Raw genomic sequence first — 18,519 nt, forward strand, 5'->3', positions numbered from 1 at the left:
ACACCTTCAGGAATTTACCTTTTATTGTGAGTATGGAAACATCATGTGTGGTGAAATAAAAGGGGAACAAATGATACTTCTATCTTGAGTTGTTTTTATTCTTCAGGATAATTTTTTCTCCTAATCACAAACTCCATCTTGTGAAAATTTATCTTCAATATATTGACAAATTCTTTTAATGTTTATTTGTTTTTGAGAGAGAGAGAGAGAGAGAGAGAGAAAGTGGGGGAGGGGCAGAGAAAGAGGGGACAGAGAATCTGAAGCAGGCTCTGTGCCGACAGCAGATAGCCCAATGCGGGGCTCGAACTCACGTGAGATCATGACCTGAGTTGAAGTCAAAGTTGAATGCTCAACAGACTGAGCCACCAAGGCACTTGACATATTCTTTTTTTTGTTTTTTATTTATTTTGATAGAGAGAGAGAGAGAGCACTCACACGAGTGGGGGAGAGGCAGAGAGAGAGGGAGAGACAGACAATGTCAAGCAGGCTCCTCACTGTCAGCATGGAGCCACTAACCAACCTGAGATCGTGACCTTAGCCAAAATCAAGAGTCAGACGCTTAACCAACTGAGCCATGTAGGTGCGATATGTTGACAAATTCTTAATAGAAAATATCAAACTAAATGACACCATTGGCAGGTTTTTTTTTGGGGGGTTATTTAATGTTCTTATTGCTTTTTTTGATTCAGGGTTTACTACAGTGCTTTGCAGAGGCTGGTAAAATGTGTCACATAGTACCACCTTCAATGATTGAAGCTTAACTTGAATTAAGTTCTATCAATCATTGGTCACGTGACACAGAAAATATTATTTCATGTCTCTGACGTGGGATTCTTTATCTGAAAAATAGAACTGATGCTAAATATCTGGTGGTTATGAAGGTGAAATAAAATGCTATGTTAATACCATTGATACAGGACCTGTCTTACAGTAGATGATGTGAATGCCAGCTACAAATAACTGTCTATGGAATTTAACAATTGTCCTTGTTTTTATCTTATTTTTGGAGATAATAAATTTTAACACTTGTTGGTTAACATACTATATTTACTAAATTCTTGGTAACTTGGAAACTGCAACGATATTTCCACTTCTAGTACATGAGGAGTGGTCCTGGGGGAAGTTCTGCTTCAGGTACTGATAGATGAGACCATTATGGTCCATCCTTCTGACTAAAATTGTTTTTAAAAGCTGAGGTTGACAGATAGTCAGTTTGAAGTCATTGGAGAGCAACCAAAGAAGTAAAAATTTATGGACCAAGATTGAGGAGAGGAGGGAAACCAAGAGCGGTGCCTGGCACTGGAGACTGCTTTCTTCCTTAAGGTGGTTGTCAATTTCAGAAGCAGAAGCTGAAAATGTGAAAAGTTTGGTTTTAAAATTATTTTTGAAAAGGTAACATATTCATAAAGTACAACATTTACAGTATACATGGAGAATAGTGATAGTTTCCTTTTCATTCCTCTTCTTTAGGTACTATTTCCCTTTCCACAAGGCAACCAGGATTATGCACGGTATATCCTTGTGTATCTGAAAATTAGATTATTCTTATAGTAAAAAGTGCTATATATATTTCCAACGAGTGGCATGGCAGATCCGTCAGTATCTGTTTGAAGCCAGTTTACTACTCAGATAGAGCTATTGCTCAGGTTAGTCACCTTCAACCAATATTCTTAGATATTTGTGTAAAATATATTGAGGGGAAACTCATTTCAAAGTAAATATTGTATGTAGACACTAATCCACTTATTTATTTCCATTTGTAACTTAGCCAATGCTCCAAAAAAAATTTGTAGAATACTTTCTGTAAGTTTTGTAGTTTTCTTCTGTCTCCTGTTTTCTTTTATGAATTTTCCAAACAACATAAATTTGTGAGAGCCTTGATAGGCATTGCGTGTGGGTCTTGCAAAAATACTCAATGGTATTTGACCAACTGATGCCTGAGTGGCTCAGTTGGTTAAGTGTCCAACTCTTGATTTCAACTCAGGTCATGATCTTCCGGTTGGTGAGATAGAGCTCCACACTGGGCTCTGCACTGACACCACAGAACCTGCTTGGGATTCTCTCTCTCCCTATCTCTCTGCCTCTCCCCCTCTATGCATGCTCTCTCTTTCTCTCTCTCTCTCAAAATAAATAAACATTAAAAAGATACTCAATGGAGATATGTTGGCACAATAAAACTTCTTAAAACTTCTATAACTGTTGTCTACAATAGAGTGGGGTCCATTTAACTTTTTCTTAGTGTTAGTTGCCTAGGAAAACCTGAATTAATTATAATTTATTCTATTGATGACTTAATCCTGCTCAAGTTACCCTCCCAATGTTTTAATTAATATCCTTACCTAAATTAATGCTGTTTTTTGTTCCTCTTTTGTATTCTTCTGTTTTACCATCTAGCTTTTTTTTTTTTTTTTTCAACGTTTATTTATTTTTGGGACAGAGAGAGACAGAGCATGAACGGGGGAGGAGCAGAGAGAGAGGGAGACACAGAATCGGAAACAGGCTCCAGGCTCTGAGCCATCAGCCCAGAGCCTGACGCGGGGCTCGAACTCACGGACCGCGAGATCGTGACCTGGCTGAAGTCGGACGCTTAACCGACTGCGCCACCCAGGTGCTCCTACCATCTAGCTTTAATATTAGGAGCCTCCTGTTTTAATTTCCCACCCATTCTAATTTGCCCACTTATTGAGTGCTTTTAATTTTTAATCAATATTTTTAATATCAATCTGCTTCTTTAAATTTTAATTTATTTCACTAAAAAAATTCTTCTCTACATGATAGACACGTTTCCAAAGAAAACATCCAGATGGCCAACAAACGCATGAAAAAATGTTCAGCATCCTCATCATCAGGGAAATACAAATCAAAACCACAATGAGATACCACCTCACACCAGTCAGAATGGCTAATATTAACAACACAGGCAACAACAGATGCTGGCGAGGATGTGGAGAAAGAGGAACCCTCTTGCACTGTTGGTGGGAATGCAAACCAGTGCAGACACTCTGGAAAAAAGTATGGAGGTTCCTCAAAAAATTAAAAATAGAATTACCCCACAACCCGGTAATAACACTACTAGGAATTTATCCAAAGGATACAGGAGTGCTGATTCTTAGGGGCACATGCATCCCAATGTTTATATCAGTGCTACCAACAATAGCCAAATTATGGAAAGAGCCCATTGTCCATCAACTGATGAATGGATAAAGAAGACGTGGTATACACACACACACACCCACACCCACACACACACACACACACACACACACAATGGAATATTACTCAGCAATCAATAAGAATGAAACCTTGCTGTTTGCAACAAAGTGGCTAGAACTAGAGGGTATTATGCTAAGCGAAATTAGCCAGTCAGAGAAAGACAAATATATGGCGTCACTCATGTGTGGAATTTAAGATACAAAACAGATGAACATAAGGGAAGGGAAGCAAAAATAATATAAAAACAGGAAGGGGGACAAAACATAAGAGACTCTTAAATATAGAGAACAAACTGAGGGTTGCTGGAGGGATTGTGGGTGGGGGGATGGGCTAAATGGTTAAGGGGCATTAAGGAAGACACTTGTAGGGATGAGTACTGGGTGGTATAGGGGATGAATCACTATATTCTACTCCCGAAATCATTATTGCACTATATGCTAACTAACTTGGATGTAAATTAAAAATATAATACATAAATAAATAAATAAAACATTTAAACTTACAAAAAAAGAAAAGAAAGAAATTCTACAATCCAGTGTGTTCAAGGGATTTTCTTAGGAAAATGGTGCCATGAATAAATAAGTTTGGCAAACAATGACTGAAACCTAGATATTATTTACTGCTATATCATTTAGTGCCTTTAACATCCTAATGTGAATTTTGAATCTTTCCAAGAGTACAATATAATATGTAACTATTGAATAAGTCAGTTCCTGGAAGGAAATAGGTGGTACATTCACAGTGGGTAACTGAGAAACATTTAATAGAAGGAAGCCAACATGGGAGAATAGAGTACTGTTACCATCTCCAGGCCTAAAGAGGCAACTAAATGGAGATGACTGTCTCACAGAAGCTGTGACTCTGGTAGGAAGACAGCCAACTAACTAGTGGCAATCCAGCAGAAGGGAAATAAGAGAGTCAGGAATAACTGGCTATCTTCATTTCCCCATCTCCTTTAATGTCCAGCTTATCTCCCCATTCTCCCTCAGCCCTCCTCCCCTTTAGCCAAATCCAAGAAGAAGGCAGAGAGGGCAAAGGAACCTATAGTCCATACAGATCAGCTCTTTGGGCACAGAGCAGAAAGGGAGACTGGTAAAGAGTGGGAAGCAAAATATTCTGTACAACTGTGGATTCCTTTTTTTCACAGATGACTGTTTGGGACTACAGTATTCTGCAGAACACATTTTCAGAAAACTTGACATTATCCATTTATAAAGATATCCAAACTGATACATATGAACACATGTTTTAAAAAGCGATGACGGAAGGTGCCTGGGTGGCTCAGTCCATTAAGTGTCTGACTCTTGGTTTCACCTCAGGTCATGATCCCAGGGTCAGGGGATGGAGCCCTGCAAGGCTTGCTCCCTGTTAGGAAGGCACTGTGCGTGTAGCTTCTTTGGGATTCTCTCCCTTTCTCTCTGCCTGTCTCCTGCTCACAAGCACTCTCTCTCTCTCTCTCTCTCTCTCTCTCTCTCAAAATAAATAGTTAGGGGCACCTGGGTGGCTCAGTTGGTTAAGCATCTGACTCTTGATTTTGGCTCAGGTTGTGATCTCACAGTTCGCTAGTTCAAGCCCTGCAAGGGGCTCCACACTCACAGTGGGAGAATCCCAGCTTGGGATTCTCTCTCCCTCTCCCTCTGTCCCTCTCCCACTAGTGCTCTCTCTGTGTCTTTCAAAATAAATAAATAAACATTTTTAAAAAGGCTGTTGGGGTGCCTGGGTGGCTCTGCCAGTTGTAGCTCCGTCAGTTAAGGGTCCGACTGTCTTGATTTAGGCTTAGGTCATGATCTCACAGTTCGCAAGTCAAAGCCCGGCATCAGGCTTTGCACTGTCAGTGCAGAGCTTGCTTGCGATTCTCTCTCCCTCTCTCTCTGCCCCTCCCCCACTCATGTGCACGTGTACACACACACATATTCTCTTTCTTTTTCAAAAATAAATTTCAAAAATATTGACCTAGAACTTAAAAAACAAAAGGCTGCAAACAAACATTTAAAAAACACTCATATAGAAAAAGTGACAATGGAAGAATCTACGCTAATATGAAATATTCATTTAATTTCACTTTAATGAATCAAGTGTTGATTTTGGAAGGAGCAGAGTATAATTTCTCCAACAAAATGGTAAGATAAACAACATAATGTCCATTTTCTTTTGACTTATGAACTAGGATCACAGAGTTGGTCATTTTTGCAGAAATATTCCAGGGCTTTAATTTTCCCAGAGATCTTTATTAAGATCTGGTTATTCGGATAATTTGTCTTGAAGCATCTACTATGGCATCCATATAAATTTTCTTTTTTCCAGTTTTTAATTGATTTAACTCTACCAGAAACTCATCTGATAATAACTCTTATGGTGATTTGAGCAGTTCTTCAACAGCACTTTCACTGACTTCAGGCAATCCTGAAACTTAAATTTCACTTGCATATGTTTACATTGTGTCACTGGCTACACTGGCAAGAAAATAACCAACAAATGGGTTTGGTTCTAATACACAACGCTAATGTTATTTAGGGAGAAATACTCATAGACTAATTTTATACATGGATGTTCATTAATGAAAATACTGCATTTTGCTTCCCTAGAACTTAATTTATATAAGGGATCAAATAATGAATATACATCTTTAGAGCCCTTAGTCCAAAGGAATGAGTAAGAGTTCAGCTTCTATCTGATCTCATGAGATCTAGATAGGTGTGACTCACTATAATTCTGTTCACACTAGAAGCCCAACCATACTGTTGATAAGACAGAGAACTTCACCAATAACTCCCATTTCTTGTCAGCCAAGAATTCAGTCTGAGGGAAACAACCCATCAGTTGGTTTCTCTAATTGTGACAGCGCAAAACCTATCCTCCCCCCCCACCCCCTTTTTAACATATTTAAATACCTATTTCTTTTGCAAAGGACAGTGTTTCAGGGCAATATCTGCCAGGCTATTTTCCTAATTTGAAGTCAGTCATTAAAAAAGTTAGCATACTAAGAAAAACAGTCTTGTAAGACAAATTGTTCTGTTTTACTAGTTAGTATTTTATGACTTATTATGTTTGCTGGGATTTATTCAAGTATTAAATGCCAAATATGATTACTAGGTGCTTTTTGTCAATTTAATACATATATATTCTTTTAAGAAAGAAGCGGTTTGTTTGTTTGTTTGTTTGTTTTTAAATAGAGATTCTTCTAGTTTGTTGGCAGGGCTAGAGGCAAGAAAGCAAAATTCTCCTAGCCTTGAGAGAGCTATTGAGTCTTTCAATTGACTAGAATCAAGAAATTGTGTGTTAACTCCATAGACATTCATGGAGTGAGCATTATGTACCATGTGTTTGGCACTGAAGATGAAGTAGTGAGGACCAGCTTGGTCCCTGCCTTCATGGAATTTAGGCTAGCAGATCAAAATTTAAACCTGAACTTCTGGGTATAGCATAATAAAAAGTGTTTCTAAGCAAGAACAACCCCTCCCTAAAGATTCTGTGTTGCAAAAGAAGTATATTAGACTGCTTCTGTTGCAAAAGTATATTCAAATAATTTTCATGGGTATCTATCAGCTGAATGTCATTAAAACACAGAGTCAAAGAAAGCAATATATTTAAACATTAGTGATAGTTGTAGTTATGACTGATACATATGCTGTGCATGAAAATTAATACTGCCATGCTTGTTTGATAGGACTTTTTGGTGCATCTAAATACTCAAATCCATCACAGAAGTGCAGCTTAAACAGCAAGAACTTGATCGGATGAACTTCCAACTTGGCATTGAGTTGCTTAACAAGTTGCACATACAAATCAAGTTGCTCTTTATGGAGAATCTAAAATTACCAATGGTTTCTATTTGGAAAATGATTCTGCCCACCAATGCTACCTCTTGATAGATAAAAACAGTTCATTCTGACAGTGTAATCAATGCAGATCGTTTTTCTGACTATGTTTTCTTCCTTTGAAAATTTCTTTTATGCCTGCACAACATAGGCAAAGCTATTACTAGTAACTTTTCATTTGTTGACAATAAGTGGTATCATCAATCCCAAGCATTTGTGACATATTAGATGTGAATATTACAAATTTACCACAAGAGAAAAATATTATTTGTTTGGTGACTTACTTTATTGAAATCCTTCTCACTATTCTCAGTTTTCATACAGGTTGCTTCTTAGTACTTTTTAGGTTTTGATAAGTTAAAGAGAAGCAATTTGCCTCACTTATTGCTTTGCACTCACCTGAGAGAACTAATTTCCATGATAGTATGGAAGGTACAGTTAACAGGGTTCACAAAACTAAATAATATGCTGTTCTTTTGAAATCAGGCCTTCTTGGGGTGGTCTTATTATCCTATCTGAAATATGCAAAAAAAAATTCCCAGACTCAACAGAAAATAAAATAGGGGTGTCTGATGGGCTAGGTAGGTAGCACATGTGATCTTGATCTCAGGGTTGTGAGTTCAAGCCCCATGTTGGGTGTAGGGATTACTTAAAAATAAAATATTTTTTAAAAAGTGTATTTATTTTAAGAGAGACAGAGATAGCACAAGTGAGGAAGGGGCAGAGAGAGAGGGAGAGAGAGAATCTCAAGCAAGCTCCACACTGTCCATGTGGAGCCCAATGCAGGGCTCAAACTCACAAAACCATGAGATCATGACCTGAGTCAAAACCAAGAGTCAGACACTCAACTGACTGAGTCACCCAGGGGAACCCAAAATAAAATATTTTTTAAAAAGAAAGTAAAATAATTTTTCTAGCCCTCTCAACATTTTGTTTCTTTCACCTCTTTGTACAGTTTTCTTATGTTTTTAGGTTTTACCCAAAATAAGTGAAAGCAAATAATTTTTGAAAGCAAATAATGATACAAGAAATCTTTAGACATGTTGAAACTGCAGTAATCAAGTGGCTTTTCTACCTTACCTGTATTCACTAAGATGAGGATTCTCAAACAAGCGTGCATCAGAATCACTGGAAAGCTTGTTAAAAACACAGGTTGCTAGGCCCTATCTCCAGTATTTCTAATTTAGTAGATCTAGAGTGGTGTCTGAGTATTCGAATTTCTGAGGAGTTCTCAGGTGCAGCTGCTGATCCTAGGAAATCCCTTTCAGAACCACTGCCTTAGGAAAAGCTATTTGAATGTGTAAGGAGATGGGAATGTTGACATGGATCTATTATATGCAACCTGAACCATAGCTCCTATGGTAACCCAGAGGACCTGCCATTTACCAAGGCATTAAGAAATAGGTTGGGGAGGGGCTGATTTCAGCTGATCTCATGGGTCATGGGATTAAGCCTCCTGTTGGGCTCTGCACTGGCAGCACGGAGCCTGCTTGGGATTCTCTCTCTCCCTTTCTCTCTGCCCTTTCCCTGCCCATGCTCTCTCCCCCTCTCTCTCTGCCGTGAGTGCTCTCTCTTTTTTTTTTTTTTTTCAACGTTTATTTATTTTTGGGACAGAGAGAGACAGAGCATGAACGGGGGAGGGGCAGAGAGAGAAGGAGACACAGAATCGGAAACAGGCTCCAGGCTCCGAGCCATCAGCCCAGAGCCTGACGCGGGGCTCGAACTCCCGGACCGCGAGATCGTGACCTGGCTGAAGTCGGACGCTCAACCGACTGCGCCACCCAGGCGCCCCGAGTGCTCTCTCTTAAAATAAGTTAATACTTTTTAAAAATGAAGAAATAGGATAGGGATGATGACATAACTTTCTGTAATGAGCCCTGTGGTAGGTGTCTTCTGTATACAAGAAATAATATTGTGGGGGGCACAATATTATCAGTCGGTTGAGCATCCTACTTCGGCTCAAGTCATGATCCACAGTTCTTGGGTTCAAGCCCCACGTCAAGCTCTGTGCTGACAGCTCAGAGCCTGGAGCCTGCTTCAGATTCTGTGTCTCCCTCTCTCTCTGCCCCTCCCTGGCTCACACTCTGTCTCTTTCTCTCTCTCAAAAATAAATATTTTTTATTTTTTTATAAATATTTTATAAATAAAAATTTTAATAAATATTTTATAAATAATTTTTTAATAAATATTTTATAAATAAATATTTATTTATTCCTTTGTGGGATACCACAAAGGAATTGGATTGGCCAACTCCAGGGGAACAATGAGATCTTGGAGAGTTAGAGGTCAGGTGACAGTGCTGGATAGATAGAGATAAAATAGGTGAAATTACTACAATAAGCCACAGAGATGAAATGGTAATTAATATTTTGTTTCTGGGTTCTATGGTGGTGACTAATTCGTCATGGAATTCCCAGAAACAAAATGGATGGGCAGCTTACCTAGGTGCCACCTGACATATAGATATAGGTCTTCTGGCCAGAAGACATAATTCAATTCCCTGTAGTGGGATTCATGATCTCTTTCAGTTCCCAAATCTAAGCCAGTTCAGAGTCTGAGGGAGTCCTGGTCTCTTTAAGAAAGGACCTTGCCACTCTTCTATCAGTGTTTATGGTGAATTTTCCTTCAAACCTTCCCAAGAGTCAGTTTAACAGTTGACTCTGCACTGAGGAAAGGGAAATACCCCCAAATTCTGGGAATTATATTAGATAATCACTCTGAACTTACACTGAAACCAGAAACCAGAAATACCACTATGGTCCTCCAGTCAGGGTTTGGGTTTATGAAGGCCAGAGAATGGATGGAAGGTAAGCCTAATCCCATAAAACATTGGGTCAAAGTGGTAGCCAGTTTCTAAGATGGCCCTAATGATCCTTATCTCTTATTATTTATTCCCATTAGTGATCCCTTTTTATATTGTGTCAGGGTTGGTCTCCATGACTAATAAAATATGGCAGAAGTGATGATATATCACTTTTGAGATTAGATAATAAAAAAAGACTGCAGCTACCATCTTGGGCTCTGCTCTTTGGGAAACCAGCTGCCACATCTCGAGGACACCCAAGTAGCCTATAGAAAGGAAGGAAAATGAGGTGTTTACCTAAAGCCAGAGAAATTGAGGTCAGCCAACAACCACTGAGTAAACTTGGAAACAGATCCTCCAGTGTTCTGATGACTATAGACATCCTGAGCCAGAGCCACCAAGCCAAGTAGCTAAGCTACTTCTGGATTCCTGACCCACAGAAATAGTGAGATAAATGTTTGTTGTCTTAAGTTGCTAAATTTTGAGGTAATTTGTTATACAGCAATAGATATACTTAAAACAACAATACCCTACTGGGTTATTTGAAGCAACTGCCTGATAAAACGTCATTATATCCAAATATATTTTGACATGCATTGCTAAATGATAATTTATCTTTTTGAAACGTACCACAATATTATTACCATACCTAAAAATTGGCAATAATTGCCTAATGTTATCCATTCAATCACTGTTCAAATTTTTCTGATTGTCTCCTGAATTTTTTCTTTAGTACTTTAGAGAGAGGGTTAGGGAGAGAGGCCAAGGAAGAGAATTATTTTAAGCAGGTTCCAAGCCCAGCATGGATCCCAACTCAAGGCTCGATCCCACGACCCTGGGATCATGACCTGCACAGAAATCAAGACGCTCAACCAACTGAGCCACCCAGGGACCCCAATCTCATGAGTATTTTTTAAAATTGTTAAAGATTCGCATAAATTCCATGCATTGCAATTGGTTGGCTTTTTTTTTTTTTAATTTATAGATTCTCTCTCAATTACTTTCTTTTCCTTTGTAATTTATCTGTCGAAGAAATTGAATTATTTGCCCTTATTTGAATTTTCCTTACTCTGAATGCTGCCTACTGCATTCACATGGTATCATTTAACATGCGTATCTGTTTTGTTTTTTGTGTTTTGTGTTTTGTGTAAAGTGTTAGTGATAAAGATTTGTTCAGATCAAGATTTGTTTATTCATTTATTTACTTTGGTAAGATGTCATCATAGGTACTCCTTTTAAATTCTGAACCATGTCAATATATTTAAAAATAAACATATACAATTTTAAAACCAGTTTTCTTTCTGTGAAAAAAAAACAATCATGGTGCTCGGGGCACCTGGGTGGCTCAGTCGGTTGAGTGTCTGACTCTTGATTTCAGCTCAGGTCACAATCCCAGGGTGCTGGGATTGAGCCCTGTGTCGGGTTCCTTGCTGAGCATGGAACCTGCTTAAAATTCCCTCTCTATCTCTTTCTCCATCCCATGACCCTGGCTTGTTCGTGGACACGTGCTCTTTCTAAAAAATAAATAAATAAAAATAAAAAAAAATTTTTTTAAATCCTTAAGAAAGAAAAGCAATCACATTGCTCAAGTAAAGCATAGCCTGAAACTTCTCCAATTTATTTGCAGACACTGATTAAGCATGATTTCATTTAAAAAAGGTGAGATTTGCTTGCCAATCCTTAGAGAGCTGGTCTATTGAAAGTTATGATGCTAGGGGTGCCTGGTTGGCTCAGTTGGGAAGGCATGTAACTCTAGATCTTAGGGTTGTGAGTTTGGGGCCCATGTTGAGTGTAGAGGTTACTAAAAAAAGGAAAGAAACTTGAAAAAAAAGAAAGCTATGATGCTAATGAGTGATACGGTAAATAAGCCAATACTTTAGATTTGATAGATTTCTGGAGTGAGCCTTTCAGGACAAATATTCTTACTCTCCCCCCCTTTTTTTATTTTTTATAAGTGTTTATAGATTTGTAAAAGAAAGAGGGTAAGTGGGAGAGGGGCAGAGAAAGAGGGGAACAGAGGTTCCGAAGTGGGCTCCCCTGACAGCAGCAAGCCCAACTCAGAGCTTGAAACCACAAACTGTGAGATCATGACCTGAGCTGAAGTCAGATGTTCAACCGACTGAGCCACCCAGGCACTCCTCAGGAACTAATATTCTTAGTAGCTGGATTTGATCCTAAAGTGAAAGGCCCTATGTGTTTTCTTTTCTTCAAGTCACCTGCATATCAGAACACACAATTTCTTACAAAGTTATACTTTTTTTCTTTCTGTGAGTCTTAACAAAAGTATATGTGGCAAAGATATAGCTGGTCTGAGATCAATATCAACCTCAGAACGCCTTTAGCATTCTATGGTTTATTTAACTGGAATATCTTGTCAAATCTTTGACAAGACTAAATGAAATTTCTAGAAATCACTGAATATTTTTCCTGATAAGGGATGTGTATGTTTATTTAGATTTTTTAAAATGTTATGTGCCCCTCAAAGGAACAGTTATTTCTTGAGCCCTGTGAAATATAGTTTGGTAGTGAATTCAAGATGGATTTACCTCAAGTAACTAAGGAATGGAAGAATAGCTGCCCTATTTATTGTCTTTCCTAGAGTTAATCAAAATGGAACATATGCATTAAATAACATATAAAATATGGTAGTGCTTAAAATTTTTATGTGATGCAAATGATAGAGATTTTAGTCATATTTCTGTCTATTCTATAGATATCGTTAAGTGAAATAATTTAGATAGTAAAAAAAATACAAAAAAAAAAACCTCACAAAAAATAAAAAACAAAACCTGGAGTGCCTGGCTGAGCATACAACTCTTGAACTTGGGGTTGTGAGTTCAAGCTCCATGTGGGTGTAAAGATTACTTACAATAAATAATATTTTTAAAAATCCTAAGACACTCTTGATTGCCTATCCTACAGCCACTTCTGTGAACTTCCTTGTACAGAACTCTTTTTTTGTTTGTTGTGCAACAGCTCCAGAGAATGAATCATGTTTGATCTAAGCCATGGGAGAATTTTACAAATACCAGGGCACAAACCCAGAGCAATTAAATCAAAATCTGTGCAAGTTGGGCACAGGTGAAGATATGTTCTAAAAGCTTCCCAGGTTATCCTTATATGCAGACAGGAAGTAGGGCCACAGGGCCAAACCAATTTTGGCAATCCAGTCTCTTTTTCAGTGGCCAGAGGAAGATGTGTAAACGCTGTTTTGTCCGAAGAGACTTAAGGAAGATTCTGCTAAGGGCTTCTGGTAAAATTTTTCCCTGAAATAGGATAAGAATATAAAAAGAAAGATTTTTACGTGCCAATACTCCTGCTACTTGCTTGTGGCAATGTCATGTGAGAGCATAATGGTTGGTTGGTGGCCATTTGCAGCCATGAGGAAAGATATTATTGAAACAATAAAGACAACAGAGCAGAAAGATCAAAAGATTCCAAGTGTATCAGTAGGAAAACAGACGCAGTGTGAATATAATGAGGATTGGGTATTAATTATAATAAACCCGACCTTACACAAATAGAAGAGTTTCAAAAGTAAAGGTTTGGTAAGGGAGTCAGAGAATCAGAAAAAGAGATAAGGTGTGAGTGGACAGATTGGAGAAATCCAACAAAGCAAGTTCAATTGCTTGCCAAGGTGAGACTGCACAGGGAGAACTCACAGAGAAGTCTCTTCAACTTGTCACCCTATAGGAAATAGTAGCGTTTGTGTAACTATCACCTCTGGGTCTGCAGCTGTGTCCAGTGGTGGGTCAGGGGCTGCTATTGGTTAGTAGGACCAGTAGGTGGCAAAAGAGGCAAGACACTGATTGGGGATTAAAAAAAAAAAAAAAAAAAAAAAGGCAAGGTAGGACTCACTAGGTACCTCTACCATCACCGATTCTGACAGCAATGACCTTCTGAGCTTAATGGTTTCAATTCCATGCACTTTGATACAAACTCTGCTTTTGTCCAATTCTAACCTGGAACCATGTGGGAAAAGGGATTCTGGGAAATACACTTCCCAGTCTTAGCCAAGAAATGGGATAAACAAGCTGTAATCCTTCTGGAAAGTCTAAATTTAAAGGTTCAAATCAGTAATATAGACAAATGTCATTTGCAAATGACATATCCCATTACATCAGTTACCTTTTAGTTTTGCTGATTGTTTCCTTAGCCATGCAGGAGCTTTTCATATTGATGAGGTACCAATAGTTCATTTTTGCTTATGTTTCCCTCGCCCCTGGAGACATGTTGAGTAAGAAGTTGCTGCAGCTGAGGTCAAAGAGGTTTTGCTTGCTTTCTCCTCTAGGATTTTGATGGCTTCCTGTCTTATGTTTAGGTCTTTCATCCATTTTGAGTTTATTTTTGTGTACGGTGTAAGAAAGTGGTCCAGGTTCATTCTTCTGCATTCTATGTCCAGTTTTCTCAGCACCATTTGCTGAAGAGACTGTCGTTATTCCATTGGATATTCTTTCCTGCTTTGTCAAAGGTTAGTTGGCCATATGTCTGTGGGTCCATTTCTGGGTTCTCTATTCTGTTCCATTGATCTAAGTGTCTGTTTTTGTGTCAGTACCATACTGTCTTGATGATTACAGCTTTGTAATATATCTTGAAGTTCGGAATTGTGATGCCTCCAGCTTCTGTTTTCTTTTTCAGGATTGCTTTGGTCATTAAGGGTCTTTTCTGGTTCCATACAAATTTTAGGATTGCTTGTTCTGGCTCTGTGAAGAATGCTAGTGTTATTTTGATAAGGATTGGATTGAATATGTAGATTGCTTTGGGTAGTATTGACATTTTAACATTATTTGTTCTTCTAATCCATGAGCATAGAATATTTTTCCATTGTTTTGTGTCTTCTTCAATTTCTTTCATAAGCTTTCCATAGTTTTCAGTGTATAGAATTTTCATCTCTTTGGTTAGGTTTATTTTATGGTTTTGGTGCAACTGTAAATGGGATTGATTCCTTGATTTCTCTTTCTTCTACTTCATTATTGGTATATTGAAATGCAACCGATTTCTGTTTTGGGTTTTCCATACAGAGTATCATGTTGTCTTCACACAGTGAAAGTTTAACTTCCTCTTTGCCTATTTGGATGCCTTTTATTTCTTTGTGATTGCTGAGGCTAGGACTTCCAATACAATATGAATAATAGTGGTGAGAGTGGACATCCTTGTCGTGTTCCTGACCTTTGGGGGAAAGCTCTCAATTTTTCCCCATTGAGGATGATATTAGCAGTGGGTCTTTTGTATATGGCTTTTATGATCTTGAGGTATGATCCTTCTATCCCTACTTTCTTGAGGGTTTTTATCAAAAAAGGATGCTATCTGTTGAGAGAATCATCGTTCTTGTCCTTTCTTTTATTGATGTGATGCACACATTGATTGATTTGCAGATATTGAACCAGCCCTGCATCCCAGGTATAAATCCCACTTGGTCGTGGTGAATAATCCTTTTAATGTATTGTTGGAACCGGTTGGCTAGTATCTTGTTGAGAATTTTTGCATACATGTTCATCAGTGAAATTTGTCTATAGTTCTCCTTTTTAGTGGGGTCTTTGTCTGGTTTTGGAATGAAGGTAATGCTGGCCTCATAAAATGAGTTTGGAAGTTTTCCTTCTATTTCTATTTTTGGAACAGCTTCAAGAGAATAGGTGTTAACTCTCCTTTAAATGTTTGGTAAAATTCCCCTGTAAAGCCATCTGGCCCTGGACTCTTGTTTTTTTGGCAGATTTTTGATTACTAACTTGATTTCTTTACTGGTTACGGGTCTGTTCAAATTTTCTGTTTCTTCCTGTGTAAGTTTTGGTAGTGTATATATTTCTAGGAATTTATCCATTTCTTCCAGATTGCCCATTTTATTGGCGTATAACTGCTTATAATATTCTCTTGTTATTGTTTGTATTTCTGCAGTGTTGGTTGTGATCTCTCCTCTTTCATTCTTGATTTTATTTATTTGGGTCCTTTCCTTTTTCTTTTTGATCAAACTGGCCAGGGGTTTATCAATTTTGTTAATTCTTTCAAAGAACCATCTCCTGGTTTCATTGGTCTGCTCTACTGTTTGTTTGGTTTTTTTTTATTTCAATAGCATTGATTTCGGCTTTAATCTTTATTATTTCCTGTCTTCTGCTGGTGTGGGTTTCATTTGCTGTTCTTTTTCCAGATCTTTAAGGTGTAAGGTTACATTGTGTATCTGAGACCTTTCTTCCTTCTTTAGGATTGCTATATACTACCCTCTTATGAGCACCTTTGCTGCATACCAGAGGTTTGGGGCTGTCATGTTATCATTTTCATTGGCTTCCATGTACTTTTTAGTTTCCTCTTTAACTTCTTGGTTAACCCATTCATTCTTTAGTAGGATGTTCTTTAATGTCCAAGTATTCATTGTCTTTCCAAATTTTGTCTTGTGGTTGATTTCAAGTTTCATAGTATTGTGATTTGAAAATACGCACAGTATGATCTCGAGCTTTTTGTACTTGTTGAGGGGTGATTTGTGTCCCAATATGTAATCTATTCTGGAGAATGGTCCATATGCACTCGAGAAGAATGTGTATTCCACTGCTTTAGGATGAAATGTTCTAAATATATCTGTTAAGTCCATCTGGTCCAGTGTATCATTCAAAGCCATTGTTTCCTTGTTGATTTTCTGTTTAAATAATCTGTCCATTTCTGTAAGTGGGGTTTTAAACTATCCTACTGTTATGGTATTATTATCAATGAGTTTCCTTATGTTTGTGATTGATTGGTTTATATATTTGGGTTCATCACGTTGGGGGCATAAATGTTTACAATTGTTAGATCTTAGTGGATAGACCCCTTAATTATGATATAATGCCCTTCTTCATCTCTTGTTACAGTCTTTATTTCAAAATTTAGCTTGTCTGATATAAGTATGGCTATTCCAGGTTTTGTTTGTAACCATTAGCATGATAGATGGTTCTTCATCCCTTTACTTTCCATCTGAAGGTGTCTTTAGGTCTGTAATGGGTCTCTTGTAAACAGCATATAGACAGATCTTGTTTTCCTATCCATTCTGTTACCCTATGTCTTTTGATTGGAGAATTTAGTCTATTGACATTTAGAGTGAGTACTGAAAGTTATGGATTTATTGCCATTGTGTTGCCTGTAGAGTTGGAGTTTCTGCTGGTGTTCTCTGGTCCTTTCTAGTCTTTGTTACTTTTGGTCTTTTTTTGTTTTCTTTCATCTTTTCTCCCCTCAGAGAGTCCCCCTTAAAATTTCTTGCAGGACTGGTTTAGTGGTCATGAACTCCTTTAGTTTTTATTTGTCTGGGAAACTATCTCTTCTTGTATTTTCAATGATAGCCTTGCTGGATAAAGAATTCTTGGCTTGGCATATTTTTCCAATTCAGCACATTGAATATAGCCTGCCACTTCTTTCTGGCCTGCCAAATTTCTGTGGATAGGTCTGCTGTGAACCTGATCTGTCTTCCCTTATAAGTTATGGACCTTTTTTTTCCCTTGCTGCTTTCATAATTATTTCTTTGTGTATTTTGTGAATTTGACTATGATATGCTTTGTTGATGGTCGGTTTTTGTTGAATCTAATGGGAGTTCTTGGTGCTTCTTGGATTTTTATGTCTGTCTTTCCCACAGGTTAGGAAAGTTTTCTGCTATGATTTGCTCACATAAGACTTCTACCCTTTTCTCTCTCTATCTTCTGGGACTCCTATATTTCAGGTGTTATTCCTTTTTAATGAGCCATTGAGTTCTCAAATTCTTATGTTGTGCTCTTTTGCCTTAGTTTCCCTTGTTTTTTTTTTTTTTTTTTTTTGCTTCCTTATTCTCCATAATTTTGTGTTCTATATCACTGATTCGCTGCTCTGTTTCATCCATCCTTGCCACTGTGGCATTCATTTGATATTGCATCTCAGGTATAGCATTTTTTATTTCATCCTGACTAGATTTCACTTCTTTAATCTCCACAGAAAGGAATTCTATGCTTTTTTCAACTCCAGCTAGTATTCTTATTATTGGGATTTTAAATTCTATTTCAGACATCTTGCTTATATCTGTGTTGATTAAGTCCCTGGTTGTCATTTCTTCCTGTTCTTTCTTTTGGAGTCAATTCCTTCGTTTTGTGGTTTTGGAGGAAATAAAAGAATTAATAAGATTGCGGTGCCTTGATGGCTCAGTTGGTTAAGTAACTGACTTCAGCTCAGTTCATGATCTCACAGTTTGTGAGTTCAAGCCCCACATGGGGCTCTGTGCTGACAGCTCAGAGCCTGGAGCCTGCTTCAGATTCTGTGTCTTCCTCTCTCTCTGCCCCTCCTCCGCTCACGCTCTATCTCTGTCTCTCAAAAATAAATAAATGTTAAAAGAAATTAAAAAAAAAGAATAAGATAAAAAGTTATAATTAAAAAAATAAAAACAACACAAAAAATCAAATAAAGGAAGCTAGATCCTAGGTGTGTTGTGGTCTGGTTGTTGAAAGAAGCTTGATGGAATAGAGAAAAAAGGGAAAGAATAGAAAAGAAAAAAAGTAAGAAAACGTTTAAAAATTAAAAAAAATGTATACAATAAAATAGAATAAAATGAAATGAAGAGAGTAAAATAGAATTTAAAAATTTACAAAAAAAATGTAGTAAAAAGATGAAAACTTTTTGATAAAATGGAAAATAAAAATAATTTTTTTTCTCTTTCTGTATGCAAGAAAACAAACAAAAAAACCCTGAATAGATGGACCAGTG

This window comes from Lynx rufus, unplaced genomic scaffold (genome assembly GCF_022079265.1).
Source record: "Lynx rufus isolate CCGP_SWC_20201006 ecotype Redwood Valley unplaced genomic scaffold, mLynRuf1.p SCAF_6, whole genome shotgun sequence".
NCBI lineage: Eukaryota > Metazoa > Chordata > Mammalia > Carnivora > Felidae > Lynx > Lynx rufus.